Source organism: Schistocerca piceifrons, chromosome 1 (genome assembly GCF_021461385.2).
Source record: "Schistocerca piceifrons isolate TAMUIC-IGC-003096 chromosome 1, iqSchPice1.1, whole genome shotgun sequence".
In the NCBI taxonomy this organism is placed as follows: Eukaryota; Metazoa; Arthropoda; class Insecta; order Orthoptera; family Acrididae; genus Schistocerca; species Schistocerca piceifrons.
This window is the reverse complement of record NC_060138.1, coordinates 167,763,474-167,784,295: the sequence shown is the minus strand read 5'-3', so window position 1 is coordinate 167,784,295 and position 20,822 is coordinate 167,763,474. Positions and strand designations below refer to the sequence as shown.

Below are 20,822 nucleotides of genomic sequence, written 5' to 3'. Positions count from 1 at the left end.
TCGACCGGAGATGAAATATGAGGGGAAGTGGATTTCTCAATGTAATCTTAACCAAAGGTTAGTGTCTTGACGCATCTAAAGATTTTGGCTGCTGAGTGCTTCTTCTCACCGAGTACGAATAACCGACGCACTTCATCTGGCTCAGAAGTACGTCAATTTCTGCTTGAGATTCACAATAACCACGCAATTGCCCGTCGTCATCGATGCTGAACTCTTTCAGATTTTCTCTCATTAGTCTTTCGAATGCTGAACACATAATTAGAGACGAGCAAACGAAAAACAACGCACAGGACACAAACACAGTACAATACACGATTTAAACGCAAGGAACGCAAGACACATTTAAACGAATGGCGCAGAGCACAGCGCTACCCTGTCACTACCTCTCGAAAGTTCACGAAAGTCGAATAGTCGATATACGGTTTCTATCGTTTTCGATGTAGCGTGTATACGTCATAATGACGTCACATCGTATCCAAGTCCGGTGAACTTAGCATCCTCCACAGGCTGCGGCGGGATCATTAGCAGTGTGACGTCAGGACTATGACGGCGTGCTGCGACAAGCTGGCTTTCCCTGATGGCGCATCCTTCGGCGAGCTTACTGGCCAACGTGCTTTTACTGCGACATTTGGTTCTGGAACAGCACTGCGGCCGAATCACATTTACGCTTATTTTCCAGCCTCCTGAGACACCCTCATGTTGACTTTGCTGGACTGTCAATCTGGAAGAAAGGATGCAGCGGAAAAACAGCTTAGGCACAGTGAAGATGGTGGTTCCAGATAGAATCTTCCAGTCTTCAGGTTAGTGTACATAGGTTCGAGACGCCATCCTGTCAGGAACTTTCGATACAAAGTTGTTACCCACCACATTTTTACAGCGCTTTCTTCTTTTTTTTTTAAGTTAACAATCTACTGCTGACTGGTTTGATGCAGGCCACCACAAACTTCTCTCCTGTACTAACCTCTTCATCTAAAAGTAGCACTTGTATCCCATGTCTTCAATTATTTGTTGAACAAATTAAAATCTCCGTCTTCCCTTATAGTTTTTACCCTGTACAGTTTCCTCTCGTACTATGTAGGCTATTTCCTGATGCCGTAACACATGGCCTATTACCCTATCCCTTCTTATTTTCATTGGTTTCCATATGTTTCTTCCTTCACCTGTTCTGCGGAGAACCTCCTCATTTCTTATCTTATCAGTCCATCTCAGTCTCAACATTTTTCGTGGCACCACATCTCAAACACTTCGATTCTCTTCGCTTCTGGTTTTCCAACTGTCCATGTCTCACTATCATACAATGCTGTGCTCCTAATATACATTCTCAGAGTCTTATTCCTCAAATTAAGGTACCAGTCGACTTCTTGGCCATGGATAATTTTGCTTCCAATATAGCAGAAGTCATCAACTTCGTCTACTTTGGGATCCCAAATTTTAATCCCACTCATCAACCTTCCTTTCACTTCCGTCATTTTTACTTCGATGTATACATTGAACACCAGGGACGAAAGACTGTATCCCTGTCTTACACACGTTTTAATCCCAGTACTTCGTTCTCTGTCTTCCAGTCTTATTGTTTCCTATAGCCTATTCGTATTTTTCTCAGAATTCCGGACATCTTGCACCCTGAAACGTCTCTGTGAAGTCGTTTCATAAGACGCTTGTCGATTTCGGTACAACTTATTAATTTTACTACCTGATTTTAGCTCAATTCATGAGCTCTTTCAGAAAGACTGAGCACTCAAATAAGGCCTATTGAATATTACATGTGTGTTTCAATGTGAGGTTTCCGTTTTGTTTTGTCGGAAACGCTGAGTCGGTCATCGTCTGCTGGGAGCAGACGATGTTGTTTCTCATTCGAAGGAGAGCACAGGATGACCAACTTAGGTTTTCAATACCTGAACAGAGAGGTTTACCCACTTAGTCGAAGGCTGTTTTTGTGTGTTGGTAGCTTCCGCTGCACAGGGAGCTAGGCAATCTCGAAAGGAAAAGTGGCACTCTTCGGTGAACGCTTGGTGAGTACGGATAGTAGCTCATACGGGGGGTTTCATGTGATAGGAAGCAGGTTGAGTTAGGACTTCGTTATGTTGTTATGTTGAAATACTGAAGCGTGTGAAGCGAGTATGATTTTTAATGATTTTTACTTTTATATTTTGTGGAAGTTGCTTTTGTCTTTGTGTGTCGATTTTGTGCCACGTGTTTGGTAATCAATGACCCTTCTTGTCCATCACGGCACCGCAATAGGCTTTATTTTAACAGTTTGCTTGTTTGATGAGCTATAATTTCTGCAAGAATATCTGTTCTTTCGTGCCCTTTCTACAAAGCGGAATGCACCACGTGCTCTAGTTCGGCCGTTTGCAAGCAGCAGACGCAGTTAGTATGTTGAATAATTATCGCAGAACCTCGTGCATTGGTTAAACCTCTGTCCAGAATAGTGCATGCGTAGAATCGTAATGCGAATCTCACTGAGATATTTTTATAGTATGAACGCAAAGGAGATGATAGTATCATTGTCTCCCACCCCCGTCTTCTGTGTTTCTTCTTGCTTTAGTTAAATTGTGCTCTGTTTCATTCTCACGTAATTCTTACTTAAATACTTCGAGTCAGGCACTAGTTACGTGTAGTTAGGATGTTCAACCAAATATTTAGTTAAGTAAATAATCTACGTGAAAGATAAATTCTTTGGTGTCTATCTTACCCCCGTACTCCGATTTCCAATCATAAATTAATCAAGTTGCTTTATGCATGACATGGAGTGCTACTTATCTGGCTGCTTAAAGAAATTTACGTACTTGTGATTAAATTATTAAAGTAATTAAACTAATAATTTTCCAGCTCCCTTTTTTTTTTTTTTAAATGGTTAGGAAAGGCTTGGGCTGGTGGCGACCTTGAATTTCTGAATTTTTATCATCATTTGTGTGAGAGAAGCAGCTAGAAATGGAGAGAACGTATTTGGCTCGATGCGGAACGTCGTAAACATAGTAATACGGTACAACCCTCTTGGTTCTTGTACATGTTGTACATTACTTATATCTGTATTTGAATACGTATGCCTATACCAGTTAATTCGGCGATTCAGTGCATGTACTTCGCCTTTACAACGGTTTCAAATATTTCAACACTAAAATCGATGTTGTTGTTGTTGTTGTGGTCTTCAGTCCTGAGACTGGTTTGATGCAGCTCTCAGTAAAGCTGCATGCCCTCAGGAAAAATTACGGCTGTAGTTTCCCCTTGCTTTCAGCTGTTCGCAGAAGCAGCACAGCAAGGCCGATTTGGTTATTGTTACAGGGCCAGATCAGTCAATCATCCAGACTGTTGCCCTTGCAACTACTGAAAAGGCTGCTGCCCCTCTTCAGGAACCACACGTTTGTCTGGCCTCTCAACAGATACCCCTCCGTTGTGGTTGCACCTACGGTACGGCTATCTGTATCGCTGAGGCACGCAAGCCTCCCCACCAACGGCAAGGTCCATGGTTCATGGGGGGGGGGGGGGGGGGGAAATCGATGTATTAGTATAAATATTAATAACACAAAATATCGATGGTTCTCAAACTTTGATATACACTATCTGATGAAAAGCAACTCGACATCTATTAGCGAACATTAATATGAAGTGTGTTCACCCTTCGCCTTTATGACGGCTTGAACTCCGCTGTGGAGACTTTCAATGACGGGTCTGAATGCCCGTGGAACTTCCTCAAGACGCAAGACCAGAGAAGGTAGTAATTTTGGACGCTGATGTATGGAACAAAATCTGCATTCTGACTCACCCTAAAAATGGTTCATTGAATTATGGCCGCGACTGTGAGCAGGCCAGTCCATTTCACGAATATTATTCTTCACGTGCCATGGCCTTACAGATGCTATTTTTACATGGTGCCCTGTCATGCTGACAAAGTCATGGACTTCGAAAAATTCCTGTACCGCACGCAGTACACAATGCTGTAAAATATGTTTATATCATTCCGCATTTAGCGTTTTTTCAAGCGCAATAGGGGGACCACACACCCTGACCACGAAAAACATCCTATACCGTAACACCATCTCCTCTGCATCTCGCTATAGACGCTATACATGATGGTTACGTTCTCCAGGCTCTCCCATCGGATTGGCACAGGGTACAGCCCGATTCATGTCTCCAACACATTTGTCCTCAGTGATACTCTGTCTAGAGACGTCGCTCTTTACATCACCTGAAGCGTCCCTACAGCACTGACTATAGAAACGTGTGACTTATGGGAAGCTGCCCGACCGATGTACCTCATTCTTTTCTGACTCCCTACGCGCAGTCACTGTATTACTGGTAGCCTGTGGCAACTCATAAGTTGTGGTGAAAATTTTTACAAACGGCATCCGTAATGCTCGACGGTTGCTGCCCGCCAATGCAAGAGGTGTGCATGGCCTCGCTTCAGTTGTGGTTATTGAAACGCTCGCTAAACCCGCTGGGCAGAACAGGTAATAGGATTGTGGAAAAGGCCAAGGGTTGAGGTCAGTTTCTGCTTCTAACTGTCATTTATTGTAATTTAATAACCTTTACAACCAAAGTGGCACATAGCCTAATCTGTACCGAATGCAACTCTTTCACGGCTGAAGGCTTACAACAAGAAATCTTAACAAGATAAAAATTCAATTAAGACAGCGATAAAATAATTCAAAAACAACATATGCAAGGTGCAATACAAATGGCTGAGGGCCACAATGAAGTTCCAAAATTTTAGAACATATTACCATAGACCTTTAAAGGCAGACGGCCAGCATGTTTAACAACAAGAAATCTTAAAAAATCAACAAGATAAAAATCCACTTAATATAGTAATAAAGTAATTTAAAGAAGCAACATATGCAAGCTGCAATAGCAATGGCTGAGGGCCACAATCAGACTTCAAAATTTTAAAATACAGGGTGATTCAAAAAGAATACCACAACTTTAAAAATGTGTATTTAATGAAAGAAACATAATATAACCTTCTGTTGTACATCATTACAAAGAGTATTTAAAAAGGTTTTTTTTCACTCAAAAACAAGTTCAGAGATGTTCAATATGGCCCCCTCCAGACACTCGAGCAATATCAACCCGATACTCCAACTCGTTCCACACTCTCTGTAGCATATCAGGCGTAACAGTTTGGATAGCTGCTGTTATTTCTCGTTTCAAATCATCAATGGTGGCTGGGAGAGGTGGCCGAAACACCATATCCTTAACATACCACCATAAGAAAAAATCGCAGGGGGTAAGATCAGGGCTTCTTGGAGGCCAGTGATGAAGTGCTCTGTCACGGGCTGCCTGGCGGCTGATCCATCGCCTCGGGTAGTTGACGTTCAGGTAGTTACGGACAGATAAGTGCCAATGTGGTGGCGCTCCATCCTGCTGAATTATGAATTGTTGTGCTTCTTGTTCGAGCTGAGGGAACAGCCAATTCTCTAACATCTCCAGATACTGTAGTCCAGTTACAGTAGCACCTTCGAAGAAAAAGGGACCAAAAACTTTATTGGCTGAAATGGCCTAGTCAACAGCGCCTCAAGCGAACAAATGTACAACTAAATGAAACTTTATAGCCCCCTTAATTCGCCGACAGATAGTGATTAGCTCTGCCTTTTGTCGTTGCAGAGTTTTAAATTCCTAAAGTTGTGGTATTCTTTTTGAATCACCCTGTATATTACCATAATCTTTAAAGGCAGAAGGCCGCAGAGTTTAAACTTGAAAGATAAATTTAAAAATTAATTTTACAATATTTTAAGAAAACAAACAAATAACCATAAGCCTAAAATTTAAAATAGCTGACAACAAATAACACCGGTGGCACTCAGAAATCCTCCAGGGAGGTCGGTCTGCCCTCGTTCACTTAGGTGAGACAGGTGCTGAGCCCAACTACACTTGATCCGTCGGAACCCAACCAGGGGAGAGCCACGGACCAACCGACACAACGACTTGCTTCCCGTCAATCAGTACATGAGAAGTCAAACCGGCAATGTTACAAACGTGAAAATCCACAATGGAGTATGTATTAGCTGTCAAAATTACACACCATGTTGGACTGCGACAACAGGTGAGGAACGGACGCTGCCTGAAATTACATTAGCGGCCAGGGTAGGTAACCGGAACACTAACGGCCACAAGACAGAAAATACCACTGGTGCATTCAAATCGTAGTCGACCAAAATAGTTAATTGCACTGCATGGCCGGCTGGTGTGGCCGTGCGGTCCTACGTGCTTCAGTCTGGAACCACGTGACCGCTACGGTCGCAGGTTCGAATCCTGCCTCGGGCATGGATGTGTGTGATGTCCTTACGTTAGTTAGGTTTAACTAGTTCTAAGTTCTAGGGGACTAATGACCTCAGCAGTTGAGTCCCATAGTGCTCAGAGCCATTTTTTGTCAATACCGCATTGCGTAGGGTTGTCCTGATACTTTTGATCAGACACTGTCGTTTTATCTCCTCTATTCAGTGAAATAAAGCTGCATGGGTCGAACATTTAAAACAGCTCATAGCCACACGCTCGGCAGTGCCTGTGTTGACCTGATAGATTCAAAATGGTTCAAATGGCTCTGAGCGCTATGGGACTTAATATCTATGGTCATCAGTCCCCTAAAACTTAGAACTACTTAAACCTAACCAACCTAAGGACAGCATACAACACCCAGTCATCACGAGGCAGAGAAAATCCCCGACCCCGCCGGGAATCGAACCCGGGAACCCGAGTGCGGGAAGCGAGAACGCTACCGCACGACCACGAGCTGCGGACTGACCTGATAGAACGCTGGTCACTGCCTCGTGTGTAAGCAGTGACTGCGATATGAAAAGACGAGCCAGCCGAATCCCTCATCTCAATCTTAGGCTCTAGCTTTGCTCTCTTAATCGACTTCATAAGATCTCCCGAAGCTTTCATCCTGATATTAATGTTCTTTTGTTTCTGACCCCCTGTCAGCAGATTACAAAGTCCTACCGCCAGTTTTGAGTACAGTCACTTATTACTATTGACCCTAAAATAAACTGCGTTCGAATTTTTAACATGTTGCAGCCCATTTCCAACGTAGCTTCCACGGCTAACCGACCGCTTTCCACGAAGTGGAGCCGGGGCTGTTCCTCGGATAAGTAACGTAGCTTGACATGGTACTACGGTACTTTAGCTTTTTATGTTTCACCGTGCCTTATTCTGGCATGTATTGGTTTATTTTATGCTTCTGAAGAAGGCTAGATTAGTCTAGCTGAAACCTGGGTAAAGACCAGTAACATTTCGCAAAAATGGCTCTGAGCACTATGGGACTTAACGTCTGAGGTCATCAGTCCCCTAGACCTTAGAACTACTTAAACCTAACTAACCAAGGACATCACACACATCCATGCCCGAGGCAGGATTCGAATCTGCGAGCGTAGCAGCAGCGCGGTTCCAGACTGAAGCGCGTAGAACCTCTCAACCACACCAGCCGGCGATCCTTCGCAACTGAGACCGATTTTTGACACATTAAACTGTGTTAAACACTAAGTGCACTGTGTGATCAAAAAAATCCGGACACCAGGCTGAAAATTACGTACAAGTTAGTGCCCCCCCTCCATCGGTAATGCTGGAATTCAGTATGGTGCCCCACCCTTACTTACCCTTGATGACAGCTTCCACTCTCGCAGGTATACGTTCAATAAGGTGCAGGACGTTTTCTTGCGGAATGGCAGCCCATTCTTCACGGAATGCTGCACTGAGGAGAGCTATCGATGTCGGTCGTTGAGGCTAGGCACGAAGTCGGCGTTCCAAAACATCCTAAAGGTGTTCTATAGGATTTAGGTCAGGACTCTGTGCAGACTAGTCTATTACATGGATGTTACTGTCATGTAACCACTCCGCCACAGGCCGTGGATTATGAACAGGTGCTCGATCGTGTTGAAAGATGCAATCGCCATCCCCTAATTGCTCTTCAACAGTGGGAATCAACAAGGTGCTTAAAACATCAATGTAGGCCTGTGCTGTGATAGTGCCAAGCAAAACAAGAGGTGCAAGCCGCCTCCATGAAAAACACGATCACTCCATAACATCACCGCCTGCGAATTTTACTGTTGGCAGTACACACGCTGGCAGATGACGTCCACCGGGCATTCGCCACACACAAATCCTGCCATCGGATCGCCACATTGTGTACCGCGATTCGTCACTCCACACAACGTTTATCCGCTGTTCAATCATCCAATGTTTACGGCTCCTTACACCAAGCGAGGCGTCGTTTGGCATTTACCGGCGTGATATGTGGCTTATGAGCATCCGCTCCACCATGAAATCCAAGTTTTCTCACCTCCCGCATAACTGTCGTAGTTCTTGCGGGGGATCCTGATGCAGTTTGGAATTCCTGTGTGATGGTCTGGATAGATGTCTGCCTATTACGCCTTACGATCCTCTTCAACTGTCAACGGTCTCTATAAGTCAACAGACGAGGTCGGCCTGTAGCTTTTGTACTGTACGTGTCCCTTCACGTTTCCATTTCACTGTCACATCGGAAACAGTGGACCTAGGGATGTTTAGGAGAGTGGAAATCTCGCACGCAGACGTATGACACAAGTGACACCCAATCACCTGACCACGTTCGATGTCCGTGAGTTCCGCGGAGCGCCCCATTCTTCTCTCTCACGATGTCTAATGACTACTAAGGTCGCTGATATGGAGTACCTGACAGTAGGTGGCAGAACAATGCACCTAAAATGAAAAACGTATCTTTTTGGGGTGTACGGATACTTTTGATAACATAGTGTATGCAGTCTTCCTCATTCGATTCTGAGGTCGAAGTGGCCGTGCGGTTCTAGGCGCTGCTGTCTGGAACCGCGAGACCGCTACGGTCGCAGGTTCGAATCCTGCTTCGGGCATGGATGTGTGTGATGTCCTTAGGTTAGTTAGGTTTAACTAGTTCTAAGTTCTAGGGGACTAATGACCTCAGAAGTTGAATCCCATAGTGCTCAGAGCCATTTGAACCATTTTTTTTTTCGATACGAAAACGTTATTTTTCCACATCTTATAGCCACGCATTGCAGCTTTTTAATAAACTTGCACTCGTTTCGTTATGGCCCTTAGTTATTATGATACTTCGAAGTAAACTACACCACCGCACATATTTTGAAAGTTTTCAGTGAAAAATGTAGTCACTGACCAGCGTACGTCTGATGGGTTTTAGGACATAGGTTGCTGGATACGAAATATAGGTAACATATCGAAATTGTTTTGATTTGTGGAAGAAGAATGATACGGCTTCCCGCTCTCGAAAATGTAGGTGAGATATAATATAGGTTGTCCGCGTCGAGGTTCGCATCTATTTCCGCCTGCTATGCGAATTGCGGAGCTGACTCGTATTCCTCTTTCTCGTATGCTGCCGATACAAAACGAAGTTGAAAATGAAATAATAACTTAATGAAATGAAAAGACAGCGGGAGCCATCAGCTCATAACACTGATTGTTTTTCCAGTGCGTGCTGCCTATTTCAGGAAACAATGTCAAATACACTCCTGGAAATTGAAATAAGAACACCGTGAATTCATTGTCCCAGGAAGGGGAAACTTTATTGACACATTCCTGGGGTCAGATACATCACATGATCACACTGACAGAACCACAGGCACATACACACAGGCAACAGAGCATGCACAATGTCGGCACTAGTACAGTGTGTATCCACCTTTCGCAGCAATGCAGGCTGCTATTCTCCCATGGAGACGATCGTAGAGATGCTGGATGTAGTCCTGTGGAACGGCTTGCCATGCCATTTCCACCTGGCCCCTCAGTTGGACCAGCGTTCGTGCTGGACGTGCAGACCGCGTGAGACGACGCTTCATCCAGTCCTAAACGTGCTCAATGGGGGACAGATCCGGAGATCTTGCTGGCCAGGGTAGTTGACTTACACCTTCTAGAGCACGTTGGGTGGCACGGGATACATGCGGACGTGCATTGTCCTGTTGGAACAGCAAGTTCCCTTGCCGGTCTAGGAATGGTAGAACGATGGGTTCGATGACGGTTTGGATGTACCGTGCACTATTCAGTGTCCCCTCGACGATCACCAGTGGTGTACGGCCAGTGTAGGAGATCGCTCCCCACACCATGATGCCGGGTGTTGGCCCTGTGTGCCTCGGTCGTATGCAGTCCTGATTGTGGCGCTCACCTGCACGGCGCCAAACACGCATACGACCATCATTGGCACCAAGGCAGAAGCGACTCTCATCGCTGACGACGACACGTCTCCATTCGTCCCTCCATTCACGCCTGTCACGACACCACTGGAGGCGGGCTGCACGATGTTGGGGCGTGAGTGGAAGACGGCCTAACGGTGTGCGGGACCGTAGCCCAGCTTCATGGAGACGGTTGCGAATGGTCCTCGCCGATACCCCAGGAGCAACAGTGTCCCTAATTTGCTGGGAAGTGGCGGTGCGGTCCCCTACGGCACTGCGTAGGATCCTACGGTCTTGGCGTGCATCCGTGCGTCGCTGCGGTCCGGTCCCAGGTCGACGTGCACGTGCACCTTCTGCCGACCACTGGCGACAACATCGATGTACTGTGGAGACCTCACGCCCCACGTGTTGAGCAATTCGGCGGTACGTCCACCTGGCCTCCCGCATGCCCACTATACGCCCTCGCTCAAAGTCCGTCAACTGCACATACGGTTCACGTCCACGCTGTCGCGGCATGCTACCAGTGTTAAAGACTGCGATGGAGCTCCGTATGCCACGGCAAACTGGCTGACACTGACGGCGGCGGTGCACAAATGCTGCGCAGCTAGCGCCATTCGACGGCCAACACCGCGGTTCCTGGTGTGTCCGCTGTGCCGTGCGTGTGATCATTGCTTGTACAGCCCTCTCACAGTGTCCGGAGCAAGTATGGTGGGTCTGACACACCGGTGTCAATGTGTTCTTTTTTCCATTTCCAGGAGTGTATATTATTTGTTCACAACGTTACCTACATTATTTTGTTCACAACGTTAGCTATATTACCGAATTTATTCGCTCGTTTATGTATAACCTGTTCACTTCACAACTACTGTTTTAGCTTAGCGCGCCGTGAACTGTTGCAATGTTCTGCTATTGGTTGTTTTGAATGATGTACGAGGAGTTTATATGCACTCAGTCAAAATGTAACACGATTTCTGACCTGTGCTTGATATAAGTGCAGCAAATAGAACAAACATACATTCTATTAAGAGATATCTACAGAAAACAATGGAAATGAACAACAGGAAAATAAAACTAGTTTTATAGTCGAAGAACACAGCTGTTCATGTGGGAGACTATGGTACTTTCGCTTTTGATATATTCAACGGGAAAGCGTAGGAAATGAAAAAACCTTGTGTTACTATCTAATAACTGAAGTGAAAGTGTAATACAAGTGTCATTAATACATTCTTCTAGAGAGAGAAATAAAAATTTAAAATTAAACTGTTTTACGAACTAATAATTCCAAGTTGGGGTTCAGTTCACAGGATCACAGTTGTAGGTTTCTTTGCACCTTTTTCCTTTCCTAAAAAAGTGTGCAAGCCATGTTACAATGTCCTCTCTCTCAACCAGAAATATCCTACATTTACATTTGTTAAAATACAGCGGACCTTTCGGTTTTTCTCCTCGATAGAGCAGAGCTACGTTGCTTACCAACACTTCTCCCTCTGAGTGTACTCTTTGGTAAGGTATATCTGCACGACCAGTGTACAGTTCAGCAGACGCTAAGAATACGCAAAAGTAGTAACTCACTGTGAGTATAAAAGTGACTGTACAACGCCGAGGTGCATGTGTCAGTCATGTACTGTCGAGTACTGTCGGATGCCTTTCGTCTTTCGTCTTGTCTGGTCGTTAATAAGGTTTAGTTCTGTTTTCTGTTGACGGCAGTTGAAAAGTGAACAACTTATAGTTAACTTGGAAACTAACAAATCTAAGCAAGACTCGACAGAAAGACGAAATGAGGTAGTGACTAAACAAAGGAACATAGAGAAAACAGCAACGCGACTGGTGCTGCGCTAGGCGCTGTAGATACTCAAGGGTTGGTGGAACGGACACGCGTTCTCCGGTCCTTCGCCACGGGAAAGTACCCGCTACTTAGTTCTGTGCTCTGTGGAATCATCATGTTGATGCCACGGGTCGCAAAGCCAACGGTCGCAAGCCCCACGAGACCGGCTGGAGAGTGGGTGAGAGGGAGACATAGGCCTTTGTAGAACGTTCGACGTACCGGCGCCAATCGGGTCCAAAGAAGCCCCGCAGCGCTTGAGAGCTGCGTCCGTCACCCAACCGCCTTTTCTTGCCCGCCTAAATAAGCTGGTAACTGCCGAAATACGAACTGCACAAATCTCAAGTCTGAACTCTGTACTCTTTACTATAAAAGGAGTAACTACACTTCTGGAAATTGAAATAAGAACACCGTGAATTCATTGTCCCAGGAAGGGGAAACTTTATTGACACATTCCTGGGGTCAGATACATCACATGATCACACTGACAGAACCACAGGCACATAGACACAGGCGACAGAGCATGCACAATGTCGGCACTAGTACAGTGTATATCCACCTTTCGCAGCAATGCAGGCTGCTATTCTCCCATGGAGACGATCGTAGAGATGCTGGATGTAGTCCTGTGGAACGGCTTGCCATGCCATTTCCACCTGGCGCCTCAGTTGGACCAGCGTTCGTGCTGGACGTGCAGACCACGTGAGACGACGCTTCATCCAGTCCCAAACATGCTCAATGGGGGACAGATCCGGAGATCTTGCTGGCCAGGGTAGTTGACTTACACCTTCTAGAGCACGTTGGGTGGCACGGGATACATGCGGACGTGCATTGTCCTGTTGGAACAGCAAGTTCCCTTGCCAGTCTAGGAATGGTAGAACTATGGGTTCGATGACGGTTTGGATGTCCCGTGCACTATTCAGTGTCCCCTCGACGATCACCAGTGGTGTACGGCCAGTGTAGGAGATCGCTCCCCACGCCATGATGCCGGGTGTTGGCCCTGTGTGCCTCGGTCGTATGCAGTCCTGATTGTGGCGCTCACCTGCACGGCGCCAAACACGCATACGACCATCATTGGCAGCAAGGCAGAAGCGACTCTCATCGCTGAAGACGACACGTCTCCATTCGTCCCTCCATTCACGCCTGTCGCGACACCACTGGAGGCGGGCTGCACGATGTTGGGGCGTGAGCGGAAGACGGCCTAACGGTGTGCGGGACCGTAGCCCAGCTTCATGGAGACGGTTGCGAATGGTCCTCGCCGATACCCCAGGAGCAACAGTGTCCCTAATTTGCTGGGAAGTGGCGGTGCGGTCCCCTACGGCACTGCGTAGGATCCTACGGTCTTGGCGTGCATCCGTGCGTCGCTGCGGTCCGGTCCCAGGTCGACGGGAACGTGCGCCTTCCGCCGACCACTGGCGACAACATCGATGTACTGTGGAGACCTCACGCCCCACGTGTTGCGCAATTCGGCGGTACGTCCACCCGGCCTCCCGCATGCCCACTATACGCCCTCGCTCAAAGTCCGTCAACTGCACATACGGTTCACGTCCACGCTGTCGCGGCATGCTACCAGTGTTAAAGACTGCGATGGAGCTCCGTATGCCACAGCAAACTGGCTGACACTGACGGCGGCGGTGCACAAATGCTGCGCAGCTAGCGCCATTCGACGGCCAACACCGCGGTTCCTGGTGTGTCCGCTGTGCCGTGCGTGTGATCATTGCTTGTACAGCCCTCTCGCAGTGTCCGGAGCAAGTATGGTGGGTCTGACACACCGGTGTCAATGTGTTCTTTTTTCCATTTCCAGGAGTGTATTTTCAGCACGAATAGGCAGAGAGGGTCTATCTTCCCTCAAGTCATATGGGAAGATATACTGCTCTTATCTATCCTGCAGTTGATGTATAAAAGTTCTAAACGATAAAGTAGCTTGAAGGGAGGTGCCCACTCCTGATTGGCTCACACACACACAGGTTGTGTGAGCCGGTCTAGAGACGACAGAGTTCGAAAAACCACACTGGTTGCTGGATACTTGTGAGCGGCGGATGTGCACCAACGTCAGCGACAGATTAGAGTACACTGATGTACTTGCCTTGGTGAAATGTTGCGTGTCCATTGTTTAACTCGTTTGGCACAATGTCTCCCTACGTAGGATCTTTCTGTGGCATAGTAATTTGAACGTAAATGATTAATTTGAAGAGGTTTAAAGAATCAGCCAAGCAGTTTCAAATAAAAGTTTCATAGAACCCTTGACATAGTTTCGACAGTTTTAAAATTGTTTTCTTCAGAAGGTGTAATGGACTTCCTTACATCACACGCTGATAAAGGACATATGACATAACACCTTCTGAAGAAGACAAATTTAAAATCGTTGTAACGTAAGCTAAGGGATCCAATAAACGTTTATTTGCAACTAGTTGGTCGATAAAGTCCATAATACCTTCTGAAGCAGACAAATTTCAAATCGTTGTTACGTAAGCTAAGGGTTCCAATAAACGTTTATTTGCAACTAGTTGGTCGATAAGGTCCATAATACCTTCTGAAGCAGACAAATTTAAAATTGTAGTAACGTAGGCCAAAGGCTCCAGTAAGCGTTTATTTGCAAACGGTTGGCTGATTCTTTTAGCCTCTCCAAGTTTACTGTCGTACTGTTGCTGAACGTACAGCCAAGTTTAAGAGTTTATTGTAAATGAATAGCGTAGAACTTGCTTCATGACGGAAATTCATTGGAGTAGTTATTTTTACGTAAATTATTAACATAGCGTTTAATGTATGCTTCGTGAATGATTAGTGCAGGATTTTGCTTGCGGTTCCCTAAAGCAATACAAAATGGGGCATGATTGTAGCAATAAAATCTAGAGTTATCTCGACTTTTTTTTACTTATTTCTGGGATGGGTTCCTGTGGTGAACTTGGTGTATTGATAACCATTCCTGATGTTGTGACTCTAAAAGTATATGCAGAATGACGAGTGTATACGTTCGTACAGGGCACAGAGGTGAAATGACGGGTTGGGAACAGCTGTGCTATGTCGTTATGAAGCAAATCTCGGCCCACTAGATGCCGAAGGTGACGGAATTCCGCACGCACTAGCACAGCTCGCTCACGGCCTTACACTCTCAGTAATACTGCCGACACCATTTCTTCCTCAACATTTCAACGCAATGGTCGTTTCTCTGAATCTCGTGGGTAAAATTAAAAGTCCGTTTATGCTGAGTTCATAGTACTGCAATGCACAGAAATACTTTGTGTCCACGAATCAGCTTTCCGATTTAAATTTTCGTAGCAGTGCGATGCGTAGTTTGTCTCGCACCCTTCACATTGCCGACAGCGATTCGCGCGACGTCACAGTAGATCCGAAGTACGGACGAAATGGAACGTTTCACTCATCACAAGGAATAATACGTTATAAATTAGAGGATGTATACAAAAGTAAGGAACTGCCCGTCACACGCTGTCGACAGGAGTCTAAGAGCGTAATCTGCTGATGGCTTCCTATGTGTAAGTATTTTCGTGTCCTAACACCACTTCAACTGAACATCAATATTAGTTCACAGAAATTTTGTTTGTTACGCGACGTATAGGGGTAGCAAGTACTCGCACATTTAATTTAAGATGTTATTTTCCCTCTTCAGACTGAAATTCGTGATATTCGTTTTCAATGTGTCAAAGCTAAATTTATGGCATATTAACCTATTCTCTATTTTCTTCAGGGTTTAATTTACTTTCTTTGCAAGGTCTTTTCTTTTTTTCCAATGATGATAACGCTGCTGTGCACAGCAAAGAGAATTAAATTTGAAGAGACTTGTTGTATAAATTTGTTGGAGTGGTAGTTAGTGCCAAGCGACAAATTTCACTGAATCCTTGGTGCTGCGTGCAATCGCTTACGTTGTGTTCGTGCATCGATGTTATCTAGTTATTTGCAAGTTGTAAATATGCTGTGTGCTTACTCAGAAATTCTGCTTTCATATTATTATTGTGGCACACAAACAGGAGACTTTGAAAATAAAAATGGACACCAAACAGAAATAAATTAAAAGTGAACCATAAATACATGCAACTGATGCAGCCAATGTTACGCCTAAACTGCAGTTCGGACAACATCATGATGAGAAGCACAGTTAAAATACATTAATGCTCATAAATTAAGGATAATTGCAGAATGTGGTACCACATAACGTGGCACTACACAAAACTGGCGCTAATAGCATAGGCACATAGGGAACACACACGACACAGATCTGTAAGTCCACGGTATTGGTGATAAGTTGAGAAAACCGTCCCGAAACTCATGTGCTACAAAACGCCACTGTTTCCTGCGCATGTACCCGACGTCAATATGGGATATGATCACCATGCACACGTACACAGGCCGCACAACGGGTTGGCATACTCTGGATCAGGCGGTCGAACAGCTGCTGGGATATAGCCTCCCATTCTTGCACCAGTGCCTGTCGGAGCTCCTGAAGTGTTTTAGAGGTTTGAAGACGTGCAGCGATACGTCGACCGAGAGCATCCCAGATGCGCTCGATGGTGTTTAGGTCTGGAGAACAGGCAGGCCACTCTATTCGCCTGATATCTTCTGTTTCAAGGTACTCCTCCACGATGACAGCTCGGTGGGGCCGTGCGTTATCATCCATCAGGAGGAAGGTGGGACCCACTGCACCCCTGAAGTCGGACATACTGGTGCAAAATGACGTCCCGATACACCTGACCTGTTAGTTCCTCTGTCAAAGACATGCAGGGGTGTACGTGCACCAATCTTAATCCCACCCCGCACCATCAAACCACGACCTCCATACAGGTCCCTTTCAAGGACATTAAGGGGTTGGTATCTGTTCATGGTTCACGCCGGATGAAAACCCGGCGAGAATCACTGTTCAGACTATATATACCTGGACTCGTCCGTGAACATAACCTGGGACCACTGTTCCAATGACCATGTACTGTGTTCTTGACACCAGGCTTTACGGGCTCTCCTGTGACCAGGGGTCAGTGGAATGCACCTTGCAGGTCTGTGGGCGAATAAACCATGTCTGTCAGCGGTAAGGTCCCGAGCAAGGCTACCTGCAGTACTCTGTGGCCGTCTGCGGGCACTGACGGTGAGATATCGGTCTTCTTGTAGTGTTTTACATTGTGGACGTCCCGTACTGTAGCGCCTGGACACGTTTCCTGTCTGCTGGAATCGTTACCATAATCTTGAGATCACAGTCGCCTTAGTATTCTACCCCTCATAACGTCATCAGTGTGTTCTGAGCCATTTTCAACACACAGTCACCATTAGCACGTCTGAAAACGTCTGCACACTTACTCGCTGCACCGTACTCTGACACGCACCAACACACCTCTGCGTATGTGGACTGCTGCCATCGCCATTGTGCGACGACCGCAGGTCAAATGCACAGCATGGTCATACCCCGAGGTGATTTAAACCCGCAAACCGCCCAGCAGAGCGTGTTTCACCATGTATCAGCATTATCCTTAATTTATGGGCATGAGTATAGTTACCTTCAATTCCAAGCAACCAAACAGCGAATGACAAATATTTGCCTAAATTCGACAATTTCCATCCCAATGAGAAACATTCTGGCCATCACTTGCTGTATTCCTACCACGCCGCCAGGTGAAGTGGGCACTCCCGCGATGTCTACCACAGCAGTCCCTCTCCGCAAGCGGACCGCCATCCCAACAACAAGAAGCTGCACCCAACACCGGCAGCCCGCCATAGAGACGCCAGTGTTTTTATTCCTAAAGATCTGAAGAATTGCTTGCATATCAGGTTAAGGAAAAACGTTGTCTGTTCGCCGCTACAACCTCCTGTCTCTCTCCCTTACCAAATTTTAAAGCACAACGAAAATACAGTCTAAGACAAAAGAAACGAGCCACCACGAAAGAATTATCCGAATGGGACGGAAATTAGTAAGTGTGCCGTAGATATACAGACAAACAAATGATTACAGTTTAAGAAAAATTAGACAATTTATTCAAGAGAAGGAGCTTCACATATTAAGCAAGCTAGTAACTTGTTGGTCCACCTCTGGCCCTTATTCAAGCAGTTGCCCGGTTTGACATTGATTGACAGAGTCGGTGGATTTCCTGCTGACGGGTGTCATGCCAAATTCTGTCCAGCTGGCGTCTTAGATCGTCAAAATACCTAGCTGATAGGAGGGCTTTGCCTGTAATGCTCCAAACGTACTCAGTTAGGGACAGATCCGGAGACCTTGTTGAAATGTAAGCCCAGGACGGCTTGCCATGAAGGACTGCAAAACGGGGCGTAGAATGTAGTCGACGTACCGCTATACTGTAAGAGTGCTGCGGATGATAACCAAAGGGGTTCTGCTATGAAATGAATTGGCGCCCCAGACAACACCTCCTGGTTGTCAGGCCGTATGGTTCAAATGGCTCTGAGCACTGTGGGACTTAACTGCTGTGGTCATCAGTCCCCTAGAACTTAGAACTACTTAAACATAACTAACCTAAGGACATCACACACATCCATGCCCGAGGCAGGATTCGAACCTGCGACCATAGCGGTCGCGCGGTTCCAGACTGTAGCGTCTAGAACCGCTCGGCCACACCGGCCGGCTCAGGCCGTATGCCGGGCAACAGTCAGGAATAGATCAGTCTTCCGGTCACCCAGAACAATGAAAGACAATGCTGCGACTAGTTGAAGATAATCTCGGCCTGAGAGTGCGGGTATTTATAACATACCTTGCGGCTGTCGCAAAACTTATATGACATGTCTGTACGGACTGTTCCCAATCACTGCGTCGAGAATCAGCATCACCTTGAATGCTAGTATTTGGTGAATCGGCGGTGGCAGAACACTGCCTGTTAAATAAACACGAAAATTCGTTTAGATAAACAAGAATACTTGCTCAGCACTGGGACTCTGTGAGCAGGAAAGTAGTTGAAATTAGATTATGTTCGTCCGACTCCGTCCGAACGGGCCAGGGAAGGCCCACGGTAGCGACCGGCCGCCGTGTCATCCTCAGACCACTGGTGTTCAAAAATGGTTCAAATGGCTCTGAGCACTATGGGACTTAACATCTATGGCAGGGCCGGCCAACCGCTGCACAGTGTGCGGACGTGCGGAAGTGCTGCACATGTGCGCACGTGTGCGACAGCGAGCGACAGCGACATCTGTTATTAGACATATGTCCTAAATGAACGGCGGCGGCTCCTCTTCCCTGTTTATGTGGTACAAGCAAGAGCGCAACATACCCATTCTCGTTTACCCCTGGTGACCGTGACTTTAACAGAGAAGTACTGAGAAATGGCAGGTACTGCGAAAAAGCAAAGAACGGAAGAGCTATGTTCTCAGTCGTTTCGATCAAGCATCAGTGATGAAAATCCGCCGCAACTGCTTGCGTTTGTCAATGAGCCGTGCTTTTGTGCCCTATATTAACTATATCATTTCTCATGACCAGTGATAAACGTGTTTGGATGTTCCTTTCATAATTAAAAATTATTGTTTATTAACTGTGCATTATTGCCTCATTCTGCTTCATGTTACATTATTATCAGGAAAATTGGTCATTAAACCGATTGTTGTATACTTACATTTAGGTTTTTTTTTTTAATGTGTGAAGGGCTACGCTCAGCTGAAGTCGATAAAACATAACATCCATCTAATTGTCGGTTATTATGCAGAGTTCAGACGGAACTAATGAAAGATATAGCAATAATGGTATTGAAAAAACAGGTGATCATCGAGAGGTCTGCGGTTATCATTCTGTTCAGAGGTCAGTGAGACAGAAATTATGTGGGTGTAACTGAGGGCACCGAGAATTAGTTATAGGAAACCTTGCATTGGTTTAATGTTATTTGAAATCATGACGAAGGTTCGTTGGAAGTCGCTAAGTGCTCTCTTTCTTAAATACTAGATCAGAAACATTAGGCGTATTTACGTGCCGTCAGTCAAGCTGCCTTAATAAAAAGCCACGGCTGTTAACTGTATTACTTGTCTTACTTTGTTATACTGTTAACATAAAAGCAGACGTCTCAATGAGTAGACTGTGATAGTATTTTAAATGTTTAATACGCGAAATACCTTTCCATGGTTGGCTAGCAAGCTGTGGAAAGAGCACTAGAATGCGCCGGTACAGAGTATCCCAGCAAGTGGATAAAGCGACATCTGTGCGTAGAAACATGCACTACATGAACGCTGATGGCTGCGGTGTGCACTCTGTGACCCGGAAGTTGCACATGTGCAGGAGCACCGCACGCGTGCAGAATTTCTGGATGGCCCTGATCTATGGTCATCAGTCCCCTAGAACTTAGAACTACTTAAACCTAACTAACCTAGGGACATCACACAACACCCAGTCATCACGAGGCAGAGAAAATCCCTGGCCCCGCCGGGAATCGAACCCGGGAACCCGGGCGTGGGAAACGAGAACGCCACCGCACAACCACGAGCTGCGGACCCCACAGGTGTAGCGGGAGGTGGAGGGACATGTGCTCAGGACACCGTTCTCTCGGCCTTATGTGAGTTTGCGAGATCGGAGCCGCTACTTCTCGCTAGGGCTGAGTGCACCCTGCTTGCCAACAGCGCTCGGCAGAGCGGATGGTCACCCATCCAAGTTCTAGCCCAGCCCGACTGCGCTTATACTTCGGTGATCTGACGGGAACCGGTGTTACCACTGCGGCAAGGCCGTTGGCAGATTATGTGAAAACAACTTCAATATATACACCACTTACGCACTTAGAAATCATGGGAGCGTCCACTTGACAAAGAAAGACCAGAGAGGATGACTTCTCGCAGTTTACCGCTTGATACGAGGGATGGCGCTGCAAGCAAAGCTGGATCGAGAGTGCAGACGACATGTACGGAAATGTAGGGCACCACAGGACGCACCATATCCGTTTTTGCATCATGAC

At 46.2% G+C, this 20,822-nt stretch overlaps 1 pseudogene; it reads right to left on the bottom strand.

The window, feature by feature from the left end:
- Nucleotides 1–20,484: 20,484 nt before the first annotated feature.
- Nucleotides 20,485–20,603, bottom strand: LOC124721184 (annotated as a pseudogene).
- Between the last annotated feature and the right edge of the window lie 219 nt (nt 20,604–20,822).